This window comes from Chrysochloris asiatica, unplaced genomic scaffold (assembly GCF_000296735.1).
Source record: "Chrysochloris asiatica unplaced genomic scaffold, ChrAsi1.0 scaffold00168, whole genome shotgun sequence".
Classification (NCBI taxonomy): Eukaryota; Metazoa; Chordata; class Mammalia; order Afrosoricida; family Chrysochloridae; genus Chrysochloris; species Chrysochloris asiatica.
Genome location: NW_006408686.1, coordinates 1,487,460 through 1,499,147, shown reverse-complemented (window position 1 = coordinate 1,499,147; position 11,688 = coordinate 1,487,460).

Here is an 11,688-nt window from a genome sequence, read left to right as displayed (position 1 = left end):
TTAAACAAACTTTGGTATGTACACACAATGGAATACTGCAAAACTTTCAAGAATAATGATGAATCTGTGAAGCACCTTACAACATGGTTGAACCTTGAGGACATTTTGTTGAATGAAATTAGTCAATCACAAGTAAACAAACATCATATGAGACCAATGTTGTAAAGAGGTGTTTTTTGTTTTTGTTTTTTTAGAAAAAGGGGGGTTTTGATCAAAGAAACCATCTATGATGGTTACTGATGAGGGGGGAAAGGAAAATTTTTCATGAGCTAGAGGGTAGACCATGTCAACATGGGCGACAGGGCAGACAATATGCAAGAGGGAGGTTAGCAGAGTAAAGATGAAGGTAGCCCCCCACACAAGGAAGAATATAATAGTTAAACTGAATACAGGTAAGTACTGTTGGAACATAAGGAACTCTGGTAGTGTAGTGGTTACGAATCGGGCTGCTAACCTCAGGGTCAGCAGTTCGAAACTACCAGCTGCTCTGTGGGAGAAAGATGAGGCTTTCTGTTCCCATAAAGTTTTATAGCCTCAGAAATCCTGTACAGGGTCATTATGAGTCAGAACTGACTCCACGGCACGTAACAACAACAACTGTTGGTACATGGAGGGGATTACAGCTATTGTAATGAGTGTATATTTCATGACGTTATTATTTTGTTGATTGCTGTTGAGTGCCATCGAGTCAGTACCAACTTATAGTGACCCTGTATAGGGTTTCCAAGGAGTGGGTAGTGGGTTTGAACCACCGACCTTGCGGTTAACAGTCCAGCATTCATCCTACAACACCACACTGTTGTTGCTGTTAAGTGCCATCAAGTCAGTTCCAACCCATAGCGACCCTGTATAGGGTGTCTGAGGAGCGGCTGGTGAGCTTGAACCGCCAACCTTGCAGTTCAAACCAATTTTGTAGTCCAGCACTTTAACCCACAGTGTCACACCAGGACTCCATACAACACCACACTAGGACTACCGTTTTGTACATACCAACATGTTAAGGAGGAGGCTTCCAAAAGTTCATTATCTTTTCATTCCATTTTGCCACAAACTTTTTTAAGCTTCCTTGTAAGTCAGAAATTTGTGTGTAGATATGTTTTTGATATCACGTCTTCTGAACTTAAAATTTCAGTTTTGTTGGAAAAAAAAAGAATGTGTACTATCTACATTCTGGATAATATATGTGGCACTGTAGGATAAGCTCTGGACTGCTAACCACAAGGTCAGCGTTCAAACCCATCAACCGGTCCTTGGAAACCCTATACAGAGTCACTATGGGTCAAAACTGATTCTACAGCTCTTAACACCAATAACAACATCTATATTGTACAGATGAGAAAACTGAGACACAGGTTTCTGGAATCCTCTGTTCTTGAAAGTCTGGGGTTCTAGAACACTCTGTGTTTTAGATCTTCCATGATGGGGACAGAGCACACATTAACGGCACCGAACAGTGTACGTATGTAAAGGCTATTGAAGTGGCAAATATTTTGTTGCAGATATAAAATCCATTGCCTTGAATTGATTCTGACTCATAGCAGCCATGTAGGATGGAGTAGAACTTCCCTCTTGGGTTTCCAAAGCTGCCACCTTTACAGAAGCAGACTGCCACCTTTCTCCCTTGGGTCAGCTTTGAACTGACCTCATGATCAGCACCCCAATGCTTAACCCACTATACTATTAGGGTGCCTTTGCCCACATTTCCAAATTCAAAAACCAAACTTACTGCCATCAAGACAATTCTGACTCATAGGGACCCTGTATAGGGTTTCCAAGGTGTGGTTAGTGAGCTTGAACCACCGACCTTGAGGTTCAAACCAATTTTGCAGTCCAATGTTTTAACCTGCATTCCACACCGCCGACGTTGTTGTTGTTGTTATTAAGTGGCATCGAGTTGGTTTGGACCCTTTGTGACCCTATATAGGGTTTCCTAGGAGCAGCTGGTAAGCTTGAACCACCAGCCTTGCAGTTCAAATGGCTTGAACCTTGCAGTTCAAATGGCTTTGCAGTCTAGAGCATTAACCCACAGCGCCACACCAGCACTCCATTTGTTGTTGTTATGTGCCGTGGAGTCGGTTCTGACTCATAGTGACCCTGTACAGGGTTTCCGAGGCTGTAAATCTTTACGGGAGCAGAAAGCCTCATCTTTCTCCCACAGAACAGCTGGTAGTTTCGAACTGCTGACCTTGCGGTTCACAGCCTGATTCGTAACCACTACACTACCAGAGCTCCATGTTGTTGTTGTGTGCCATTGAGTCGGTTCCTACCCATAGGGGCCCTGTATAGGGTTTCCGAGGGTGTAAATCTTTACGGGAGTAGAAAGCCTCATCTTTCTCCCGCGGAGCAGCTGGTAGTTTTGAACCACTGACCTTAAGGTTCGCAGCCCGATTCGTAACCACTATGCTACCAGAGCTCCTTAGAGTTTGCTAATTTATAAGCAGCCATGCCCTCCTTCTCAGGGCGAGCTTTACCTGATGGAGGAGGAAGAACTTCATACAAATGCTTCAGGACCTCCTACACCCACCGATGCAGAACATGCCCTCACCTGGGGGACCTCCCAGTCTCCTGGTGGAGGCATTCCTTCCACCTCGTGGAGCTCTAGTCTATGGAGGAGGCAGGTTTCACCACCACCACAACCGTGCCTCTCTTGGAACTGGCTTTCTTACACACCCTCCCTTCAAGGCTCTCTAGCTAATTGAATGAACAGGGCAGGGGAAGGACAGGGGGCTTCCCCTGCCCACCTTCCCTGGTGAATCCTAGAATCCGGGAACTTGTAGAGGACAGACACCCTGGTTTCCCAGCCCTGGGACTTCCCTTTATCTGACAACCCAAGATCAAGCCAGACACACCCTGCAGAGACGCTCACCTCTCTCTCAGCCTTGACCCCAGTGCCTCATGGCCTGGCACTGCCTGGCTAAGCATCCCCACGTGCCAGACTCCCCAGGGACTTTCCACACTGGACCTCACCAGTACCCTACCCTGTCCCCTCCTCCCAGACAAAGGTCGGAGGGCAAGACACTCACTGGGGACAGACTGAGTGGGGGCTTGCTCCAGCACCCTTACGCTCTGGTAGAGTTAGGAGGAGGAGGAGGTTGAGGTGGCCTATGGAGCTTTGACTAGGATGCCAGGGCCAAGTACTTTACGACTGACTCACAGTCTGCTCCCAGTCATTGCGTCATGATTTTCATAACTCATAGGGGGAAACTGAGGCCTGGTGAGATCAGAAGCTCAGCCTGAATGACTCCAAAGCCCATTGTCACAGGTTGGGTTCCCCCCTCTCCACACACACACACACACAACCCGGAAAGCAGATGCTTAGGCAGAGTTATGAGTAGAGTACAAAAGGCTTATGGGAGTAGCACCTGAGACAGAAAAGGGGAGGAAGCAGGTGGGTGGGGGGAGCCCTCACACTGAGATGCTCATCCAATGGGGAAACCCCTCCCCCCAAAGACTGCTGGTTAGAGGAGTCCATCTGGGGCAGAAATGTGCACACCCTCAGACCCCCACCTGATCTAGGCATTAGCCTAACCTGCAACTTGAGTGGCAACTGAGACCCACTTTGAAAAAGTCCACAAGCCTGCCTAGCAGCTGGGCCACAAGTCCTCTCTTGAAGGGAAATGTGAGCAGAGCAGCTCTATGGCTGCCACTCCCATACCCCATATTAATAATACCAATCATTTATTAAAATATATCTTCCATTTACTAAGAGCCTGCCTGCACTAACATGTGTTAACTTGTTTGACCCTCCCAGCAACCCCATGAGGAAGACATTGGTTTTGCCCCCATTTGATAGAGAGGAAACAAAGGTTCAGAGAGGGCGAGTCACTGGCTGCAGGCCACACAGCTGCTATGTAGCAGAGCTGGAATTTGAACTCAGACAATTTTAGACAGTGAGCCCAGTTTGCAGTTGAAGACACTGAGGCCCGGTGTTACCAATGCCTCACTGTCTCCTGTTATCTCCTACGCCCTACACCAAAAGTTCCCAGATACCCTAGGGGCAGATACTGGTCCCCCATCCCCTGAGTCACCCCTGTCTGATTGAGCACTGAGTAGGGGAAGGGGAGGGGAGAGGAGAGAGAGTGTTGCAATCTCCTGACTCAGAGCCATGCGTGCTGACCCAGGAGAGGGAGAAAGGGGAAGATTAATTCTTGGCTCTAGTCCCAGATGGGCTGGTCCCATTTGGTGCCTGGGGATCCGGCAACTGCCAAGGCCCCAGGGCGGGGAGGAACCAGGAGGTGCGTGAGGGCCATACTCCAGGAAACTGGCCTTCATTCACCCCTGGAAGAGGGGGAGGGCAGCCTCTGAATGGAGTGGTGGACAGATCTAAGGGTGGACTTCCAACCCAGCCAGAGCCCAGATAAAGAGTCTGTGTACTTTGGGCAAGTCTCTCCCCATCTGGACTGCAGAACTTACTAGCTCTCCCTGAACCTCCCTGAACCTCCACTGTTGTTGTTCAATTCCACCAAGTCATTTCCAAACCGTAGCGACCCTGTATAGGGTTTCCGAGGAGCAGCTGGTGAGCTTGAACCGTAAATCTTGCAGTGTAAACCAACTTTGCAGTCCAGAGCATTAACCACCATCATCAGTCCCAGAACCTCCACAATGACCCTTAAATCTAACTCTGGTCCTTTCTGCTGGAAGGAGCTGCAGAAAGAGTTACACCAGTCTACTCCCCACAGGTGCTCTGTGCACCTGACTTTGCCTCTTCACAGCTCCCTATGACCTCAGGTGTGTCAGAACAGAATTGTGCTCCAAAAAGATTTTCTTTCTTTTGGCATTTAAAAATATATATTATTTCATTTAAAGTAGCAATAATGAACACAGTATTGTTGTTAAATGTCGTTGAGTTGGTTCTAACTTATAGGTTCTGATGGTATAGGGTTTCTGAGGAGTAGCTGATGGGTTTGCACTCCCAACCTTGTGGTTATCCTAACATTTTTATTGAAGAGTAATTCTTTTCCAAAACAAAAATAAATCAAATACTAATATGAGAGGCATGGTTTTACACTTTTGCAAACAAAATCTGGCTTAATAGAAGACAAATGGATTCACTCATTGGCTTCAATATTCAGTCTGTTGGGATATGATGGGACTTTCAAGAAGTTTGTGGGAAAACGGAATGAAAAGATCATGGAATTTGTTGAAGCCCCCTCCTGGATTTTTTTGTCTTCTGAAAGGTTTTCAGTGGCTGGTGTTTCAGAAGTTGATCACCAGATATTTTTCTGAGGCCCCTCTGAGCAAACTCGAACCTTGAGCCTTTTTAGATTAGAACTATGAGGGATGGATTGTGGTCTCTGGGACTCCTGGCTACCCGCCCCAGCCCAGTGGGTTGGAACTAGTATGCTGGGAGCACAGAGGCAGAGCTAGTTGCACATCTCCACTCCTCTAGTGTGATCTGGCAAATGATTTCACTTTGCTGTGCCTCAGTTTCCCCCTCTGCAAACGGGGATTTAAGAGAATCTTAGATGAATGAATCCTCAAGGTGTTAAGCCAATTCCTAACTCAACCTACCCAGGGCTAATGGGTCCAGCTTTTCCCATCTCTGGGAGGTGGGGAGACAGGAATGGTGATGGTATGCCACGACGTCATAGCGACCTGTATATGGTTTCCAAAGTTGTAAATGTTTACGGGAGCAGAAAGCCTCATCTTTCTCCCACAGAGAAACTAGTAGATTTAAACTATAGACCTTTCAGTTACTGATCTTGTTTGTAATCCAGTATACTACCGGGACTCCTTGGAGACAAGAATGTTGTTGTTGTTGTTGTTAAGTGCTGTCGAGTCGGTTCCAACTCATAGCGACCTGTCTAAAGTTTTCAAGGAGCAGGTGGTGGGTTTGAACTGCCAACCTTGTGGTTCGCAGTCTAGTGCTGATCCTACAGCGCCACACCAGGAATCTGGAGACAGGAATAGACATGCTTTTTTCATTCATTCAGTCATTCCACAACATTTTCAGTTAGTCTGTTCAGCCTCAGCCAGCCTGTGAGACATGAGCTGTTATCATCACCAACTATTAAAGACAAAATAAAGGCACAGAGAGGGAAAGTCACTTGCCTAGGTTCACACAGCTAGTGCATAGAAGAACCAAAACCAAATCAAACCCATTGCATTCAAGTCAATTCCATCTCATAGTGACCCTACAGGAGAGTGTTTCTTTACAAAAACAGACCGCCACATCTTTCTCCTAAGGATGGTGAGTTCAAACTGAACTTTCAGTGAACAGCTGAACCCTTAGCCACTGTACCACCAAGTCACCTAAGAAGTGACTGAACCAGGGCTCAAATTCATTCACGTCTCTAAACCTAGCATGGTGAATTCGTTTCCCCAATTAAGTGGGTCCTGCTGCTGAAAACATGGGTTCATTAATAATAACAATGATAATCTTGTTAAATGCCATCGAGTCAGTTCCAATTCATAGCGAACCTATATAGGGCTTCCAAGGAGCAGCGGGTGAGTTTGAACTGTCAACCTTGCGACTCAAATTGACCTTGCAATCGAGTGCTTATCCTACAACGCCACACCAGGACTCCAATGATGACAATAATAATCAGTAATATTAGCAGTTATAGCTCTGGTAGCGTAGTGGTTACGAATGGGGCTGCGAACCTTAAGGTCAGCGGTTCGAAACTACCAGCCGCTCCGCGGGAGAAAGATGAGGCTTTCTACTCCCGTAAAGATTTACACCCTCAGAAACCCTGTACAGGGTCGCTATGGGTCGGAACCGACTCGACGGCACTTAACAACAACAACAACATAATGCACGGTGGGCTCAAACATGTCGTCAGGATGACGCAGGGCTGTGGAACGGACTTGATAACATTTAAAACCAACATGATAGTAAATTGATCATTTCCTATAGGGTGGAAGCTCATTTTCTCAATTTGGTTCACTTTATAGGTGAGAAAGCTGAGGCTCCGTGAGGTTAAGTAACTGCCTGAAAGTCACAAAGCCAATGACAATAGGAGGATTTGCTCCCAGTTCTCAGCAAGGCAGGACAAGGCCCAGGAATAAGCCAGATGGGAACTTAGGGTCTGATCAGCCCTTCACTTGCCACTGAGAAGAGCAAACTGAAGTCCAGAAAACAAGAAAGCCTCAGGCCCATGTTGTTGTTAGGTGTCTTTGAGTTGGTTCCAACTCAGAAAGACCCTGTATAGGGTTTCAGAGGAGTATCTGGTGGATTTGAATTGTCAATCTTGTAGTCAGCAATTCAGCGCTTACCCCACAGTGTCACATCTTCTAAAAATCACCAAACCAAACTCACTGGCCTGGACTATATTCTGAGTCTTAGAGATCCTATAGGGCAGAATCCAACTGCTCCACAGAATTCTGAAACTGCATCTTTACTGAAGCAAACTGTCTCATGTCTCCCACTGAGCAGCTGGTGAGTTTGAACCGTCAACCTTGAGCATCCCAATACTTAACCCACAATGCCACCAGGGTTCCTTAAGAGTAATACTGTTGTGTCCGTTTTTAACTCCCAGTGACCCTGTATAGGGTTTCGGAGGTTTTAAATCTTTGCAGGAGTAGAAAGCTTCATCTTTCTCCCTGAGGAGCGGCTGGTGGGCTTGAGCTGGTTTTTAGAAGAATTTTATTACCGTCTCAGGACTTTGAACAGAAAATCGGGGTAGGGTGAAAGGAGAAGAGGTAATGGGAGGGAGAAGACAGAAATAGGTACAAAGGAAGTCTGCATAATGGAGAGTGGTTAGACTCCAAGAGGGACTTCCTGGTCTTCTTTGGGAAGTTTCCAGGACTCATCCAGGGACTGCCCCAGCCAGTAGAGGAGGTGGGGGCTCCAGAGCGTGAAATCCAGAGAGGAGGGAGACCCCAGCCCTCCCTGAATGAAGTGCATGGAGTAAGGGGGGAAAGAGGGGGTGGTCATCCTGGTTCTGCATCCTCCATTCCCGACACTGGAGGGAGGCCACTGTAGGAGCTGGGAATTTCCTGCCCCGCTGAAGATTCTGGGAAATTAGACAGCTGCAGGGCGGGGCTGACTTCTAGTGTCCCTGCCCTGCCCTCCCCTTGGTCCCGCCGGTTCCCCAGGCTCACCTCGCCTTCCCTCCAACCCAAGAAGGCCCTCTTCCAACTGCTCCTCCTCCCCCCTCGGACCATGACTTTCACCCTCAGACCCTCAGATCTTCTTCCTCGCAGTGCTACTCCCCCTTTTACCCTCTGCAAATCACCTCATCCCTCAATCCCCTACTTTCCCCCTCATCTCTCTCTTCCTCCTTCAGAACTGCTTCTCCTCACTAAGTCCTTCTCATACTGTGCTCTTGGCCTAAGACCCTTCCTCCCTCGGAGCCTAACCTCCACCCTCAGACACTCACCTCTTCCTTCAGTCAGACCCTCTGCCTCTCCCTGAGGGCCTGGTCCCCTGTCTAAGGCCTCATCCCCCTCCTTCAGACCCTCATTCCTTCCTGAGTCTCTTACCACTTCCCTCAGACCCTCTTCCTGAGGGCTTGTCCCCCTTCCTCAGACCCTCACCACCATCATAGATAGCCTCTCCCCTTCTTCCCTCAGACCATCGCCTCCTCTTTCAGATCCTCTCCCACCAACCATCTGCTTCTCTTTCAGGCCTATCTTTCTCTGAGGGTTCTACTCCCTCAAACCCTTCTAGTCCTCACCTCTTCCTCCACCCTCAGACTCTGAACCATCAGCACCCTCTTTCCCAGTCCCTGAATATCCCTTCTGGGCTGACCGTTGTCTCCACAGTCCTACCTTGACCCAGACAGTGTACACTATCTGCCATGGAATGCCAGGCAGCAGGGTATTGGTGTGGGTTACCACTTCCACAAGCCCCGCCCCTCAGAACCTGTTTCCCTTTCTGTACAATGGGGTAGTACTTCATACCACATTCCTCCCCTGTGTTTGAGGGTCCCCAGGGGGCCGAGAAGGTGAACAAGAGCCAGGTAATCCTTCAGTTGTAGTTGCCACAATACTGGGAGGCATCACACCCATTTTACAGAAAAAGAAACTGAGTCTTCAGAGATGGATGGCCTATTTCATGTTCTACCTCAGACAGAACTAACAAGAGGGGAAACAGCAGGGTCAGACACAGAGCAACCCAGGGGAGGGGGAGGAGAGGTAGTCTGACTGTCTCTCCTCATCTTTCCGTCTCTGAGTCTCCACATCTTTCTTGCTGGGAGGCAGTTCCAAGAGGCCCTGGAATCCCGTTCCACTCCCATTCACCCTGAATGGAGCAAGGGATGGAGGTGGGATTTGAAACTAGATCTATGAGTCCAGATGTTTCACTGTGACAGGTTGCTGAATGGGACCAGGAGGCTCACAGCCGGATAAACGATCCACCGAGGTGAGACCCGTACTGGCCAAAGGCTTTTCCCAGGGCTGGAACACCCACTTTCAGGTTCTAAATAGATGCTTCCGGGGAGACAGACAAAAGCAGGCAAAGAATAGGACAAAGAGGTGCAATAGGGTCGCAAGAGACAGAAACAAAGAGACGTGAGACAAGGGAGGCCAAAGACAGAGGGACGGAGTTCAGAGAATCAGGGAGACCGCGCCTGCCGCGCGGGCAGCTCCCGAGTGCAGCCCCCACCTCCCCCCGCCCCGCCCCGCCCCCCTGAGTCCGAAAGCCCTCCCCCTCCGCCTCCCTGGGCCTAGTTGACCGGGACTCAACCCCAGAGGCGGCTCCGCCCCCAGGGAAATCCGGGAAAGCCCCGCGCCGCTGAGCCCGTCCCCGGGGCGGGGAGATGGAGGGGAGGGGACCAGAAAGAAGACAAGGAAGGGGCTGCCTCTGTCCCCTCCCTCCCCGCCAGCTCCTGCGGGTCTGAGTCAGGCCCCCAACTCGCCCGGCTGGTTCCCTGCACACGCCCACCAGCCCCTCCTCGATGGGAGGGGAAAGTGAGGGTGCTGGGGAGTCAGACTGCCCCCTTTTGGGCCTTGATCGGTTAGTCTATGGCCTGCTAGTTTCTTGTTATCTTTTGGTCTCTTTCTCTCTCTCTCTCTCTCTTCTTTTTTTTAAATGTTTTATTGTGAATTATGTGATAGTTTACATGGGAGAACATTAGCTCCACATTCATCCGATCATACATCGCTTCATTGCCATGGCTACTATCCCCTCCAAGCATCATCAACCCTGCAAGCCTGCACCCTTCCCCTCCCCAGCCATCAGCACACAGCCCCTCTCCCTCTCTTGGTCTAGAGTCTCTAGCTGCTCCATCTCTTCACGTCATCATCTCTGCCTCCATCTCTGGCATCACTGTTTCTCTGGATAGGGTCTTTCACTCCGCTCTTCGCCCTTGATGTTCCCAGGGGCCTCCGCTCCTGGACTGCAAAGTCAATCACTCCCCTACTTTTGCTGTAAAACCTCTACCTTTATATTTCCAACCCTCACAGTCAGTCCTGATAACAATTATTCACCATTGTACCACATGGGACCTATCCCCATCTCCTTTCATTAGCCCTGCCCAGACAGACTGGATACTACTCAGTGGAGATTCTACCTTCCTCCATGTCCTCTGGATCTAGGCTCCCTCTTGAAAGCTTGTAAGCCAGTCACTTCTTGCCCTTGTAGGCCCCCACCCCCATTTTGGGTAGTCAATGTCCAAGTTGCCCATCCCTGTCTACTCTGTGTATGGAGGGGATGGGAATGATCCTCACTGTAAAGATGTGTTCCTTCTTTTGAGCTACTACATCCATAGATAGAGGTCAAATTCATCAAATTGTATCTGATTCTACTTTTTTTTTTTCCTTTTCTTTCTTCTTCTAGTTGAGCTCTGATCATCCAGTCATTAAAGCCAGGTCGAGTGGGTATTATCTGCAAGTGTGGGGTGTTCTCATGCATATGCCCTCTCTTCTATCAGCTGGACACTCCACTTGAGTCCTCTGTGGCTATGTCACTGACTCTGGGCCCAAGAATCCCCAGGACTTCCCACACTGCTGGCCAACCAGGTCTCCACCTGGGTTCACAGGAGTCTATTGATCATTGTTGGGCTTAGCTGGCGCTGTTTTTCCCTCACTTCCCCTTATCAGTGATGAACGTGGTCACCAATCAGAGTGCATGTCTGCTCATGTATTCCCATTGAGTCTTAGTCTTGGAAGGGGGCTTGCCCTGAGGGGACCCATTGGTCTCTTTTTCTTATCTCTCAGGATCTCCAGGTTTCTGTGCTCACTCAGAATCCCATGGGCACCCACCCTGTGTCCCGCGGGCCGGCCTAGGTGCAGGGACCTAGCAGGGAGGTACACATTTAGTATTTCTCTGTGCGCCCCCACCCACCACAGGCACAGCTGGTGAGGCCCCCCGTGGGTGCAGGAAGAGTTCCTGGGCTCTTTCTCACTCGCACAAAGGAGGAAACGGCAGGGAGAGGGAAGTGGCTAGTCAAGGTCACCCGGGGAGGAAGTGGGAGTCGGGACTTGAACCATCCTAGCGACTCCATAGCCTCTTGGCTTCCCAGGGGAGAGCGACACAAAGAGACAATCGAGAGATAGACAGAAATAGGGAGATACAGAGAAAGTGAGAAAGGAGTTCAGAAACTCACCAAGTCAGAGACAGTTACAGAGACCCGGAGAGATCAAGGTAGAAAAACAAGCCAGACAAAAACACTGCACCAGACCTGGAGGGCTGGAGACGTTCCAACCCCGACTCGAACCCTGACCCCAGCCCCGCCCCCGCCCCCGCCCCCCGTGAAGCCGACTCTCCCGCCCTGGCAGTCACGTGGTCCACTGTCCTCTTGCGCG